Genomic DNA, 13,770 nt, shown 5'->3' with positions numbered 1-13,770 from the left:
GGAAGCAATAGCATTTATTATTATTATTATTATTATTATTATTATTATTATTATTATTTAATAGATTTGTAGGCTGCCCCTCTCTGAAGATTCGGGGCGGCTCATAGCATACAATATAAAACAGTGAATACGAAGACAAATCTAATTAACTAAAAGCTAAAAAACTCAATATATTAAAAATCAATGAAACAAATTCAAATTGCAGCCACACATCACAATTATTGGCCCGGGGATCTAGACCTCATGGCCCCAAGCCTGCGACATAGGTGAGTCTTGAGAGTCTTATGGATGGCGAGGAGGGTGGGGGCAGTGCGAATCTCTGGGGGGAGCTGATTCCAGAGGGCTGGGGCCCCTACAGAGAAGGCCCTTCCCCTTGGCCCTGCCAAACGAGTCTTATATACCGCTTCACAATGCTTGACAGCCCTCTAAGTGGTTTACAGAGAGTCAGCACATCCAACACAAAGAAAGAAAGAGAAACAGAGAAAGGGAGGGAGGAAGGGAGAAAGAGAGAAGAAAAAAAAGAAAGGAAAAAGGAAATAGGAAGGAAGGCATTAGTATTTAGCATTTTAGACTTATCTACCGCTTCCCAGTGCTTTCCAGCCCCCTCTAAGCGGTTTACAGAGAGTCAGCCTCTTGCCCCCGGCACAGAGAAAGAAAGAGAAAGAAGAAACAAAAGGAGGAAGGAAGAGAGAAAGAAAGAAAGAAAGAAAGAAAGAAAGAAAGAAAGAAAGAAAGAAAGAGAGAAATAAAGAAATAGCATTTTAGACTTATCTACCGCTTCACACTGCTTTCCAGCCCCCTCTAAGTGGACCGGTTAGGTCCCACAGAGTTGGCCTTCTCCAGGTCCTGTCGACAAAACAATGCCGTCTGGCAGGACCCAGGGGAAGAACCTTCTCTGTGGCGGCCCCGGCTCCCCCCAGAGATTAGGACTGCCCCCACCCTCCTTGCCTTTCGCAAACTTTTGAACACTCATCTATGTCCTCAGGCCTGGAGGAAGTGACAGACCCTTAGCTGCCTTTGATTTTATGGATGGTGTGTTTGGGCTGTGTGACTGTGTTTAATAGGGTTTTTTTAAAGACTGTTTTAACATTGGGTTTGTATGTGATGTTTTATTTATTGTCAGCCGCTCCGAGTCCTCAGAGAGGGGAAGCATACAAATCTAATAAATTATTATTAATTATTATTATTATGAAATGATTCATAAGAACATTGAATTGTCCCTTGGCGAGCTGCGTTTGCCCCCCCCCCACACAGGGCAAGGTTGCCAATTTTGGGAGGTGCCGATGCTCCGGGTCCCCTTCTCGCCTCCCCTCCCCAGCGGACCCCTCCTGGCAGCCCCTCCCCCCCGCTGCCTCGGCTGCCTCTGCGCTGGGTTGACAGACATTTCTAAAGGAGGAGGGTGGGGGGGAGGAAGCTCAGGGCTGCTTTCATGTCCCCCCTCCTCCCTGCACGCCTGGCCAAAGTCCCCCCGTCTTCTCCTTGTAGGGCAGAGAAGCTGCGTGGGAGGCACCCGTGGGCAGAGCCTCCCCTCCCTCCCTCCCTCCCTCCCTCCCTCCAGGGAAGGGCTGCAAATGTTTTTACCACCCCTCCGTGGACGTGGCTTATTTTGTATTATTAAGTTTGTATTATCAATACAAACTTAATATTAACCGCTCCAAACTGGACTGTAAAAAATATGACTGTAGCAATTGAGTTGTCAAAGTGTGGAACTCACTACCGGACTCCATAATATCTTCCCCTAACCCCCAACATTTCCCCCTTGGACTATCCACGGTTGACCTCTCCAAGTCTGTAAAGGACGTGTTTAAGTGCACCAGGGTGCCTCCCGTCCCCTGTCCAACTATCTCTCCTATATCTCATATTTCTTTCCTTCCACTCATATATATATATATATTTCCTCCTCTATTGATGTTATTGTACTTCATTCTTACCTCTTCACTCTTATCCTTCCTTCTTTCCTTTCTTTGATATATATTACCACCTGGTTAATCTCGTTAACCTTCACTGCCTCCCTCCCTCCCCAGGATAACATCTGGGGCCGAGGGGGGGTGTCAGCAACTGGTGGAACAGCCAGAGCCGAAGGAAGGGGCTTGCCGGGGGTTCTGAGTTGTCCCGGAGGAAACAGGTGTGGTCAATGGGCTCCCCCAATGTCCATTCTTGGCCCTTCCCTGGCCTGACTCAGAGGACCGAACAGGGAAGGAGGGAAAATATTGCTGAGGACACAAATCCCGCTTCCAGATGACCTCAGAGGGCGGCATCCTTGGGCCAAATCCAGGAGGAGGAGGAGGAGGAGGTGGTGAAGAGCTCCAGGGGAGGCAGGAATGGGAAGGCAGCCGGGGAGGGGGGAGACATGGGGAGGATGACTAACAGACCCCCCAGATGGGGATGAGCAAGCAGGGTGAGGTGGCAGCTTAAAGGCCAACAGAAACACCGTATCCAGCCATGGGAGATGCGACTTCCATAATTCTGCTGGTTAGTGAACCCTGGGGAATGTTCTGTGTCCAGTTCTCGCTAAAGGTCAGCCTTATTCATGCAGAGTGGACAACTCATGGTTAAAACAAAACATAGCTGGTGTTAGAATAATGGATTGGAAATAAAATCCAATTAACGATATCATAAAAAGATAGATAAGACTGAAGGTTAGACCGTAAAAGGAATATTTAGGACAATTGTAGGATGCCACTTAAAGGCTGTGGGAAATGACAGTCAACAGGATGGTTGACACTCATGTTAAATGTTTTGTATTCAGATTTTTCTGATATAGAATTGTATATATTCAATTTTTTAATGTAAGATTGTCATGTAGTTTGTCTTTTTTAGAATAGAATAGAATAGAATAGAATTTTTATTGGCCAAGTGTGATTGGACACACAAGGAATTTGTCTTGGTGCATATGCTCTCAGTGTACATAAAATAAAATATACATTTGTCAAGAATCATGTGGTACAACACTTAATGATTGTCATAGGGGTCAAATAAGCAATGAAGAAGCAATATTAATAAAAATCTTAGGATATATATTTATATTTATATAAAATTTATATTTATTGAGATCCACGTGGAAGCATAAAATCTCAATGGAACACGCGCACACCTGTGTATCCATGCGCTATTTTGCTACCTGCATGGGCGCATGCGCATAATTCCGCTCAAACTCACGGTTCCCCCAGAGCCGTGGAGGCAAGCCCAATTGGGCGTTCCGGCCAGCAGCCCAGCCCGGCCTCTGGAGGGCAAAAAACAGCATGACGGTCTTCCAATACTTGAGGGGCTGCCCCAGAGAGAAGGGGGTCAGTTTCCCAAGCCAGACCAGGAAGAATGGATGGAAATAAGGAGGAATTTTCTGACACTGAGAGCGATCAACCCATGGAACAGACGTTGCCTTTGGAGGTTGTGGGAGCTTCATCCCTGGAGTCTTTCAAGAGGAGACTGAACTGCCATTGGTCAGAAGTGGCGCAGGGTCACCTACCTGGGTGGAAGGGTTGGACTAGGTGGCCTCCAGGGTCCCTTCCAACTCTGTTCACCTGTCAATCTGTTGTGCCTTGCAAAGAGTCAGAGCCTGCAACTTCCTGCTCTTGCTCTCTTTGTCCTGGTGCTCTGCTGCCCTCTGGTGGCCAAAGAGATGCTGGTGAGAAATTGCAGGAGCAGCAGGAGAGAAAGCGAGCACCTGCTCACAAGCCTCTACTCTGTGCTCCTGTCTCTCTCTCTCTCTCTCTCTCATCTGTCTGTCTGCCTGCCTGCCTGCCTGCCTGCCTGCCTGCCTGCCTGCCTGCCTGCCTGTCTGTCTGTCTCTACCTACCTACCTACCTACCTACCTACCTATCTATCTATCTATCTATCATCTATTTATTGTTAGAGTTGAAAGGGACCATGCAGGTCATCAAGTCCAACCCCCTGCCTGAGCAGGAATCCTAAAGCACCCCAGCCAAGTGGCCGTCCAATCTCCTCTTGAAAGTGTCCAGAGTTGGGGAGTTCACCACCTCCGCAGGTAGGTTGTTCCACTGGTTGATTGCTCTGACCAGCAGGAAGTTCTTCTTTACTTCTAGGTTGAATTTTTCCTTGGTCAGCTTCCAACCGTTGTTCTCGTCCGGCCCTCTGGTGCTCTGGAGAAGAGAGTGGCCCCCTCCTCTCTGTGGCAACCCCTTATATACCTGTATACAGCTATCATGTCCGCTCTGGCCCTCCTTTTCTCTAGGCTATCCATGCCCATTTCCCTCAGTCTCTCTTCGTAAGTCTTGGTTTCAAGTCCCCTAATCATTTTGGTTGCTCTTTTCTGCACCTTCTCCAGAGGTTCAATGTCTCTTTTGAAGTGTGGTGACCAGAACTGGATGCAGTACTCCAGATGTGGTCTGACCAGGGCATAGTAGAGTGGTATTAATACTTCCTTGGTCTTGGAGTGTATCCTCCTGTTGATGCAGCTTAGGATAGTGTTGGCTTTTTTGGCCGCTGCTGCACATTGCTGGCTCATGTTTAGTTGATTATCCACCAAGACTCCAAGGTCTCTTTCGCAGTCACTACTGCTAAGTGGTGTTTCTCCCAGGCTGTATGTGTGTCTAGGTTATTTTTTACCAAGGTGAAGGACTTTGCTCTTGTCGACGTTGAACATCATGTTGTTAGTGTGGGCCCATAGTGTTAATCTGTCCAGATCTTTCTGTATTTTGAGCCTGTCCTCTAGGGCAGTGTTTTTCAACCAGTGTGCCGCGGCACACTAGTGTGCCGTGAGACATGGTCAGGTGTGCCGCGAAGCTCAGAGAGAGAAAGAAAATGAGAGAGAAAGAAAGAAAGAAAGAGAAAGAAAGAAAGAAAGAGTGGAAGAAAGCAAGTGAGAGAGAGAAAGCAAGAGAGAGAAAGAAAGTAAGAGAGAGAGAAAGAGAGGGAGGGAAGGTGGGAGAAAGACATAGAGGGAGGTAGAGAGAAAGAAAGCAAAAAAGAGAGGAAGGAAGAGAGAGAGAAAGGGGTGGAGAGAGAAAAAAGAAGAAAGGAGAGAAAGAGGGAGGGAAAGAGAAATAGAGCGAAAGGGAGGAAGAGAGAGAAAAAAATTTTGTCCAAACTTTTTTGAGCCAAACCCCCCACCCCCACCCCCACTCAATGTGCCCCAGGGTTTTGTAAATGTAAAAAATGTGCCGTGGCTCAAAAAAGGTTGAAAATCACTGCTCTAGGGTGTTGGCCACCCCTGCCAGCTTGGTGTCATCTGCGAATTTGATCAGTTCCCCTTCTACTCCCTCATCCAGGTCATTGATGAAGATATTGAAGAGTACAGGGCCCAAGACGGAACCCTGTGGTATCCCACTGCCTACCTTCTTCCATGTGGATTTGGAACCATTGAGGACAACTCATTGTGTGCGGTTGGACAGCCAACTGTTTATCCATCTGCATTTAGTTGGTTATCCCCCAAAACTTCGAGATCTCTCTCACAGTCGCTGCTGTTGAGTCTGGTTTCTCCCAATTTGTATGCGTGTCTTAGGTTTTTCTTACCTAGGTGTAAGATTTTGCTTTTTTCAACATTATTTTTCATTTTGTTAGTTTGAGACCACAGTGCTGACCTCTGAGGAGGCTCTGCTTAGTTCCCAGGGCCCATCGGAGTGAAAAAATCCACAGCATTTTCAATGCCCAGTGGGGCAGCTCCACATCTAGGGGGATTCACATTTGGAGTCATTTGCATCAGTAGTGGCTTCCTACTGGAATGGTAAACGACACCTCACCTGTAGTAAACATTGAGTTGCGCTCGCAGCTTTGGGTCTCTGGCATGTGCCGTGCCTCCCAGCGTGTTCTTGCTTCTGCGCATGTGCAAGAAGCAAAATCTTGCGTGGGGTCACACATGTGCATGAGATTTTGGTGATGTTTTGCTTCTGCACATGTGCGGAAGCGAAAAAGTCCCTGAAATCCCTCTCTTGTGCGTCCCCTCCCATGCGCAGGAGCAAAAAGACGCCGGAAGGCATGGCCTCAATCTTCTATGTTTTCATGTTTCTATGACATCGATTGACCCTCTTCTCAAACCAGAGGCCCCCTCTGGGCAAAACGTGGACTGTGTTAGTGGCACTTGCCTTGAGTAGCCACCAGATGGTGAGGTAGCTCTTTGCAAATATTCCCTCTGAGTTCCAGTCTCCAGAATTAAAAGTAACAGTAACAGAAAGGGAAGGGACCTTGGAGGTCATCTAGTCCAGTGTTTTTCAACCAGTGTGCCGTGGCACACTAGTGTGCCGCGAGACATGGTCAGGTGTGCTGCGAAGCTCAGAGAGAAAGAAAGCAAGAGAGAGAGAAAGCAAGAGAGAAAGAGAAAGAAAGCAAGAGAGAGAAAGAGAGAGAGAGAACAAGAGAGAAAGAAAGCAAGAGAGAGAGAGAGAAAGCAAGAGAGAAAGAGAAAGAAAGCAAGAGAGAGAAAGAGAGAGAGAGAACAAGAGAGAAAGAAAGCAAGAGAGAGAGAGAGAGAGAAAGCGAGAGAGAAAGCGAGAGAGGGAAAGAGAACAAGAGAGAAAGCAAGCAAGAGAGAGAGAGAAAACAAGAGAAAGAAAGAGAGCGAGAGAAAGAAAGCAAGAGAGAGAGAGAAAACAAGAGAAAGAAAGAGAGCAAGAGAGAAAGAAAGCAAGAGAGAGAGAAAGAGGGAGGGAAAGAGAGAGAGAGAAAGACATAGAGGGAGGGAGGGAGGGAGAGAGACAGCAAAAAAGAGGAAGGAAGGAAGAGAAAGAAAGAGGGATGGAGAAGGAGAGAAAGAGGGAGGGAGAGAGAAAGAAATAGAGTGAAGGGGAGGAAGAGAGAGAGAGAGAATTTTTTTGTCCAAACTTTTTTTAGCCCCCCCCCCACGCTCAATGTGCCCCAGGGTTTCATAAATGTAAAAAATGTGCCGTGGCTCAAAAAAGGTTGAAAATCACTGATCTAGTCCAACCTCCTACTCACGTAGGAGACCTGTGCTAGGGATTCAAACCAACAAACTGCCAACCTCTCTGATCAACAAGCTCAGTGTCTTAGCCACTGAGCCACCTAGTCAGATAAGTACAGTGGTATCTCTACCTACTGTTCTGTCTGGGTGCCCCCAGACTTCAACACCAACTGGAAAAAGCAGCCAGACACGCTGGTAAAAGCAAAAGGACTTTATAGTTTGAAAAATAAACACAGAGAAAAACCTGTTCTTCCCAACAGGCAGGCTATGAGACTTCACAGCAGAGTCCTGACGGCCAGACAATACAGCAGACTTCTTGCTGGCACACACACCACTGTAGAGAATAAGCCCCCACGCCTTTTCCCCCAAGGTTTCAGCCTTCAAGGCCACAAGCCAGAATCAGAGACGCCAAAGATCACAGCCAGGTCCCAGGACTCCCAAAGATAATACTCCACAATACAGGAAGGGTGGGTCTGCCTTTTCAGCCTTTCTGGGGAGAACCACACCCAAACCCAGCTGTTACCTATTTAGGACTGGAAGTACCTGGCTAATTGTCCCCTTCGTTGTGCTGCTCTTCTCTGCCTGTGATCGATGATGGCTTGAGCATTTTCATCTAAGGACTCCAGGCTGCTTGCTGGGGAGAGCTCCACCCTGGGGGATTCTGGCTGTTCTCCCTCTCCCTCGGCCTGATATTCCTCCTCCCCTTCTGCCTGGGCCTCCTCCTCCTCCTCCTGTTCCTCATCCTCCCCCTCTGAGCAGGGAGCCGGCAGAGGTTCAGCCGTTCCCTGAGGAGCCTCAGACGGAATCACAACACCTACGAACGCTTCTTCTTAAGAACTTTTCTAGATAAGAACCAGATATTCAAGATTTTTTTTTGCCTCTTCTCAAGAACTATTTTCCACTTACAAACCCGGGCCTCCGAAACTGTAACCAGAAAAGACAGGGAGAAGCCTCCCTGGGGCCTCTCTAGGGAATCTCCTGGGAGGAAACAGGGCCGGAAAAGGTGGGGAGAAGCCTCTGCGGGGCCTCTCTAGGAATCTCCTGGGAGGAAACAGGGCCGGAAGAGGTGGGGAGAAGCCTCCGCGGGGCCTCTCTAGGAATCTCCTGGGAGGAAACAGGGCCTCCCCCCTCCCTGTGGTTTCCCCAATCACACACATTATTTGCTTTTACATTGATTCCTATGGGAAAAATTGCTTCTTCTTACAAACTTTTCTACTTAAGAACCTGGTCACAGAACGAATTAAGTTCGTAAGTAGAGGCGCCACTGTGCTCAGTGATGCACCAGGAAGGGCTAATGTGCCAAATTAAAAGGGAGACTCAGGCCTGGAGGGGCGAATGGAGAAGAGGGCAGAGCACATCACCCTGCAGTGTTTGTCGACCTAGGGAGCCTTCACTTGTGTGGACGTCCATTCCCAGAATCCCAAGAGTTGAAGTCCAGGCATCTACAGTGGCCAGGTTTCCTTGTCGTAGTCGGCGGGGAAGGAGGAGCAGAAAGAGGGGTCGTCTGCCAGTTCGACTCTGAGCGCCCAGGTTTTCTGCGAGGCGAGCCCCCCCCTGGCCTCCCCAAGCAAGGAAACTCAGGGGAAGGGGAAGAGCTTTGGGGGAGTTCTGAAGAGGGCCACAGTTCCCCACTTTTAAATGTCCTCCGGGGCATTTTACCTTGACAAGGCTCAGGCTCTGATTGAGGATCGTTGTATCCGACTCCTCTGATTGGTTCTCCTCCAGTGCTATCTATCTATCATCTATCTATACCATCCTTTCTTTCTTTTTCTCTCTCACTCTCTTTCTTTCTTTCTATCTCTATCATCTGTTTTTCTATCTATCTATCTATCTATCATCTATTCATACCATCCTTTCTTTCTTTCTCTCTCTATTTTTTTCTTTCTATCTCTATTTATCATCAGACAGTCAATGCATGGAGGCTTCAGGCTCCTTCCTTCCTTCCTTCCTTCCTTCCTTTTTCTCTTTCTTTCAAAAGCAGCAGATGCTCCCAAACTCCTTTACAAATTAGGAAGAGCAACTGTCCACCTTCTCTCCTGCTCTGGATTTTTCTAGTAAATATCTTTATTGTGGCTAATTGTATAACCAACTTTGTAAACCGTTTGCACAAAAAAACTTGCTACTAGTGTTTAAAAATCCTCGTTCATTCCAAGCTGTAATCTTGGGTTTTGTTCTTTGGTACCTGGAGAGCAGGCAGAGTGTGTGTGTGTGTGTGTGTGTGTGTGTGTATGTATGTATGTATGTATGTATGTATGTATGTGTGTATGTATTTATGGGTCTCTGGCATGCCCATGTGCATGTCCCAGTGAAATTTTGTTTCTGCACATGCTCAGGCACGCATGCCAGAGACCCAAAGCTGTGCACGCAACTCCATGTTTACTACTGGTGTGGCATCTGGTAGGAACTCGGTCCTTTTGGAGATGAGAATTAAAATGTGAAATCTCACCCAAGATGGTCAGGATTCTTGTCTGAACTTCGCCCCACACTCATCCATGGAGAGCTTGGTAAGAATAAAACCACACACAGACAATATTAACCCCCCTACTCAATTGTGCAACCCCCCGCAATAATATTGCAAGAAGACAAAGTAATGTACATAATTTATTCATATCACAGAGTTTGGGCTGTCTTACTACAGAAATAACCGGAGCCGTTGAGAGGGAGGGGTGCAGAGTCTTGGGAACCGTTCCTTGGATTTAAAAAAAATATTATTAGAGTTGGAAGGGACCTTGCAGGTCATCTAGTCCAAACCCCTGCTGGTGCAGGAGACCCTACATCACACAAGTCCAAGAGCAGTCCAGTCTCTTCTTGAAGGTCTCCAGTGTTGGAGCAGTCACCACCTCTGCAGGCAACTTCTGTTCCACCGGTTGATCGCTCTCACCGTCAGAAAATTCCTCCTTATTTCCATGTTGAATCTCTCCTTGGTCAGCTTCCAACTGTTGCTCCTTGTCTGCTTTGGAAAATAATGTGACCCCCCCTCCTCCCTGTGACAGCTTCTCAAGTCTCTGTAGACTCCTATCATGTCCCTCCTGGACCTCCTCTTTGCTAGACTATCCGTGCCCAGTTCCTGCAACTTTTCCTTGTATGTTTTAGTTCTGGTTGCTCTCTTCTGCACTTTCTCTAGAGCATCAATGCCTCTTTTGTAGTGTGGTGATGAAAACTGAATGCAGAACTCCAGGTGTGGCCTAACTAGGGCCTTATAGAGTGGTATTAGCACCTCCCTTGTCTTGGAGTGAATTCCTCTGTTTATGCAGCTCAAGATTGTGTTGGATTTTTAGCCGTCGCTGCGCATTGCTGGCTCATGTTTAGTTTGTTGTCCACTAAGACTCCAAGATCTCTTTCACTTTAGGTATCTCTGGGGAATCGGATGAAAAAGGGGACTCCTCAGTCCTGAAAGGGGTTTCCAGGAACACGTGGGGTTCACTAGGGAGGCCGTACAGGACCTTGTCAACGAACATCTGCTGGTCTTCCATTTCTCCCACATTTGGGGGGACTCTTATCAAGGGAAGAGACCGGTGTGCTCTCTCCTTCCAGGGCTATATGGTTCGGGGGCTGCCTGCCACACCAGGGGCGGATTCCACTTACCACCACTACCGATGCGCTTCCCACAGAGCTCTGTGGCCCTGGCACATGTGTGCGCATGTACGAGTGAGATTTTGCTTCTGCGCATGCAGCAAAATCTCGTGATGGGATGCACATGGGAATGAGATTTCGGTGATTATTTTGCTTCTGCACAGGAGCAAAATAATTAGCCATAGTCACGCATGCACGCAAGAATTTGCTTCCTGTACATGTGTAGAAGCAAAATATTGCTCGGACGTGTGCGCATGTGCACCGGGGGACACAGAGCTGTGGAGCTACAGTGTGGCCCATATTGATAGAAACCTAATACAGTGGTGCCTCTACTTAAGAACTTAATTCGTTCCGTGACCAGATTCTTAAGTAGAAACGTTCTTAAGTAGAAGCCATTTTTCCCATAGGAATCAATGTAAAAGCAAAGAATGCGTGAAAACCCATTAGGAAAGAAATAAAAGCTTGGAATTTGGGTGGGAGGAGGAGGAGGAAGAAGAGGAAGAGGAGAGTTGTTGCCAAAGGAAGAAGGGGAGGGGAATCAAAAAAATCCAAAACTTTAAGTCTTAAAAAAAAAGAAAGAGGGACTCTGAGGTGCCAAGGAGGAGCACACACCTCCCATACACCCGGCGCGAGGCTGCTTCCCACCCACTGGCTGTTGCTGCTGCTGCTCCCTGCTTCCTCTTCCTCCCCATGCTGAAGGGCTGCCCTCTCCTCTCGCTCGCTGGCTTTGTAGCCTTCCCTTTGCTGTGGTGACTCCTTGGCTGCCCAGAGTGAAGGGAGCGTTTCTTTTCTCTGAGCGCTGGCCAAGGTTTATTCCCAGTCCAAACTCTCAGAAAATGCTCCGTTCGCTCTGGGCTGCCAAAGCCCCTTAAGTGCCACCGAAAGGCTCCTCTGGCAGCCCAGAAAAGCCCGAGATGGCCAGGATTAAAGGGGGAAAGGCAGGAAACTGGCCAGGCCTTCATGCTGCTCCAAAATTTCCTGGGAAATTTTTCCAGGCTCGGGTTCTTAAGTAGAAAATGGTTCTTGAGAAGAGGCAAAAAACCCTTGAACACCTGGTTCTTAGCTAGAAAAGTCCTTAAGCAGAGGCACCACTGTACTGCTTCAGACCGGGGGGGGGGGGAGCGCAGTGGGGTAGGGAAAATGGGGCTCCACCCCAGAGCACCCAATTGGCACTGAAAGATGTTGAAAGAAAATGCATAAGCCCCGCCCACAGTGGGGTAGTAAAAGTTTTGGTAGCCCTTCACTGTCCAGACCCATCGAACCCTCCCAAGCCAGGAGGATTCAAGAGCTCCTGGTGGCTTCACAGAAGGAAGTGGGGCCCACTGGGTTTTCTTGGGTGTCTTCTGTGAAAAGGTTTCACTTTCCTCCAAGAAGCTTCCTCAGTTCTGACTGAATGGTGGGTGGAGGGATTTATATTCCTCGCAGTCTTTCGGTCATCAGTGCTGTGTCTGAGAGTCCTTGAGGCCACTTGGGAGGTTTGTCTGAGCCCTGGGGGTCACCCCAATAGTGGAAATGGGTGGGGAGCCTTTTTGGGATGGCTGAAAAGTCTGTGCTGTAAACAGGAGGTGGGTGGTGTGGTATCCCCTCCCCCTCTGATGAGGGAGGGCTGTCCAGTTTTTACATGGGGGACCTTGGTGAGGCCACACTTGGAATCCTGCATTCAGTTTTGGTTGCCACGATGCAAAAAGGATGTTGGGACTCTAGAAAAAGTGCAGAGAAGAGCAACAAAGATGATTAGGGGCCTGGAGGCTAAAACATATGAAGAACGGTTGCAGGAACTGGGCACGGCTAGTTTATTGAAAAGAAGGACCAGGGGAGACATGATAGCAGCCTTCCAGCCCCAAAGAAGGAGGAGTCAACGTATTGGTTTTATAATACATGTGATTTTAGTGATATTTTTTAATTGGTTTTTTTACTTATATTGTATTTATACCTGTTGTTGGCTGCTCAAAGTCCGTTTGGAGCAATAAACAAACAAACAAACAAACAAATAAAATAGTATTCTCCAAAGCACCTAAAGGCAGAACAAGAAGCAACAGGGTGGAAATTAATCCAGGAGAGAAGCAACTTAGAACTAAGGAGGAATTTCTGACGGTCAGAACAATTGACCAGTGGAACAGCTGAATCTTGTCCTGATGGTTTTGCTCTTCTGTGTTGTGTTGGTGAAATGGCCGTTTTGTTTCCCCAACGTCCAGGGCTCCATGTGTTGCTGCTTTGCGCTGCTGTATCACAAGTCTCCCTTTGTCTCTGGGCATTTTGTCCTCGGCGTCAACAAGCTTCTGCCTCAAGGGCTTGAAAGCCAGTGACCGACCTCCAGAGCGCTGAAGGCCAGGTGACTGCAACGCATCTGGATTCGCCCCTTCTCCACCAGTCAGTCAGAACTGAAGAAGCTTCTTGGATGAAGGGGGAAAAAGGAAGAAAACCCAGTTGTCTTATGGGAAAAGCACCTGTGGAACCCCCCGCAACCAGGAGGATGGAGAATCTCGGCAGATGTTCTGGCACAAGGATCATCTTCTGCTTCTGCTTCTTCTGGTCCCAGAAGGCCTGGGAGTCTCCATGGAGTGACAGCTGGCCTGCCACTTCTGGATGGGGTGGCCAGGGTGGGTCTTTGGTTGGTTGCCCTGGAGGACAGGCAGCTGTTGCCTCATCCTGCAGCACGGCTCTGGGCAGGAGGCGGCACAAGGGGCAGCAAGGCCAACCAGGCCCCCAGGGGCTCAAACCCCCATCCAGGCAAGGTCACTTTTCCTGCAGGGACAGAAGGGCATGGCCAGTGCCGCAGTGCTACGGAGTTCCCTACACTCCGCTGGGGAACTCCGATATCCGCATCATTTTGGAGAGGCGGTTCGTCCAGAACTGGGGGCAGAACTATCCTGGAGGGATGGTGAAGAAGGGAGGTGCCTGCTGACAAACTGGGCATGGGTGGGTGGCAAACTCCCAGGGACTCAGTTTTGTCCTCTTGGTCTGCAGCGCCGGAAGACAAAGTAAAGCGTCATCCTAGCTGTGGCGGTCATAAAATTCCACTTTTTCAGGTGGAATCACACGGTTCTGTCATCTTGACTTTCTGACCACGTCCTTTGGACGCCCCTGCTTAAGAACAGCAGAAATGAAGAAATACGAGAAAGTCCCCAACTTATAACCAGAATTGATCCTGAATCTTTTGATGCTAGGTGAGACGTTTAAGTGAATGTGACCCCATTTTATGACCTTTCTCAGCACAATTGTTAAGTGAATCCCTGCAGTTGTTAAGTTCACATTATGTGACCCAGGGACACGGTGGCTGTCATGAGTCAGTTGCCAGGGATCTGAATTTGGTCATGTGACCA

This window comes from Erythrolamprus reginae, chromosome 2, assembly GCF_031021105.1.
Source record: "Erythrolamprus reginae isolate rEryReg1 chromosome 2, rEryReg1.hap1, whole genome shotgun sequence".
In the NCBI taxonomy this organism is placed as follows: Eukaryota; Metazoa; Chordata; class Lepidosauria; order Squamata; family Dipsadidae; genus Erythrolamprus; species Erythrolamprus reginae.
The sequence above is the reverse complement of the archived record's forward strand: the minus strand, read 5'-3'. Positions refer to the sequence as shown.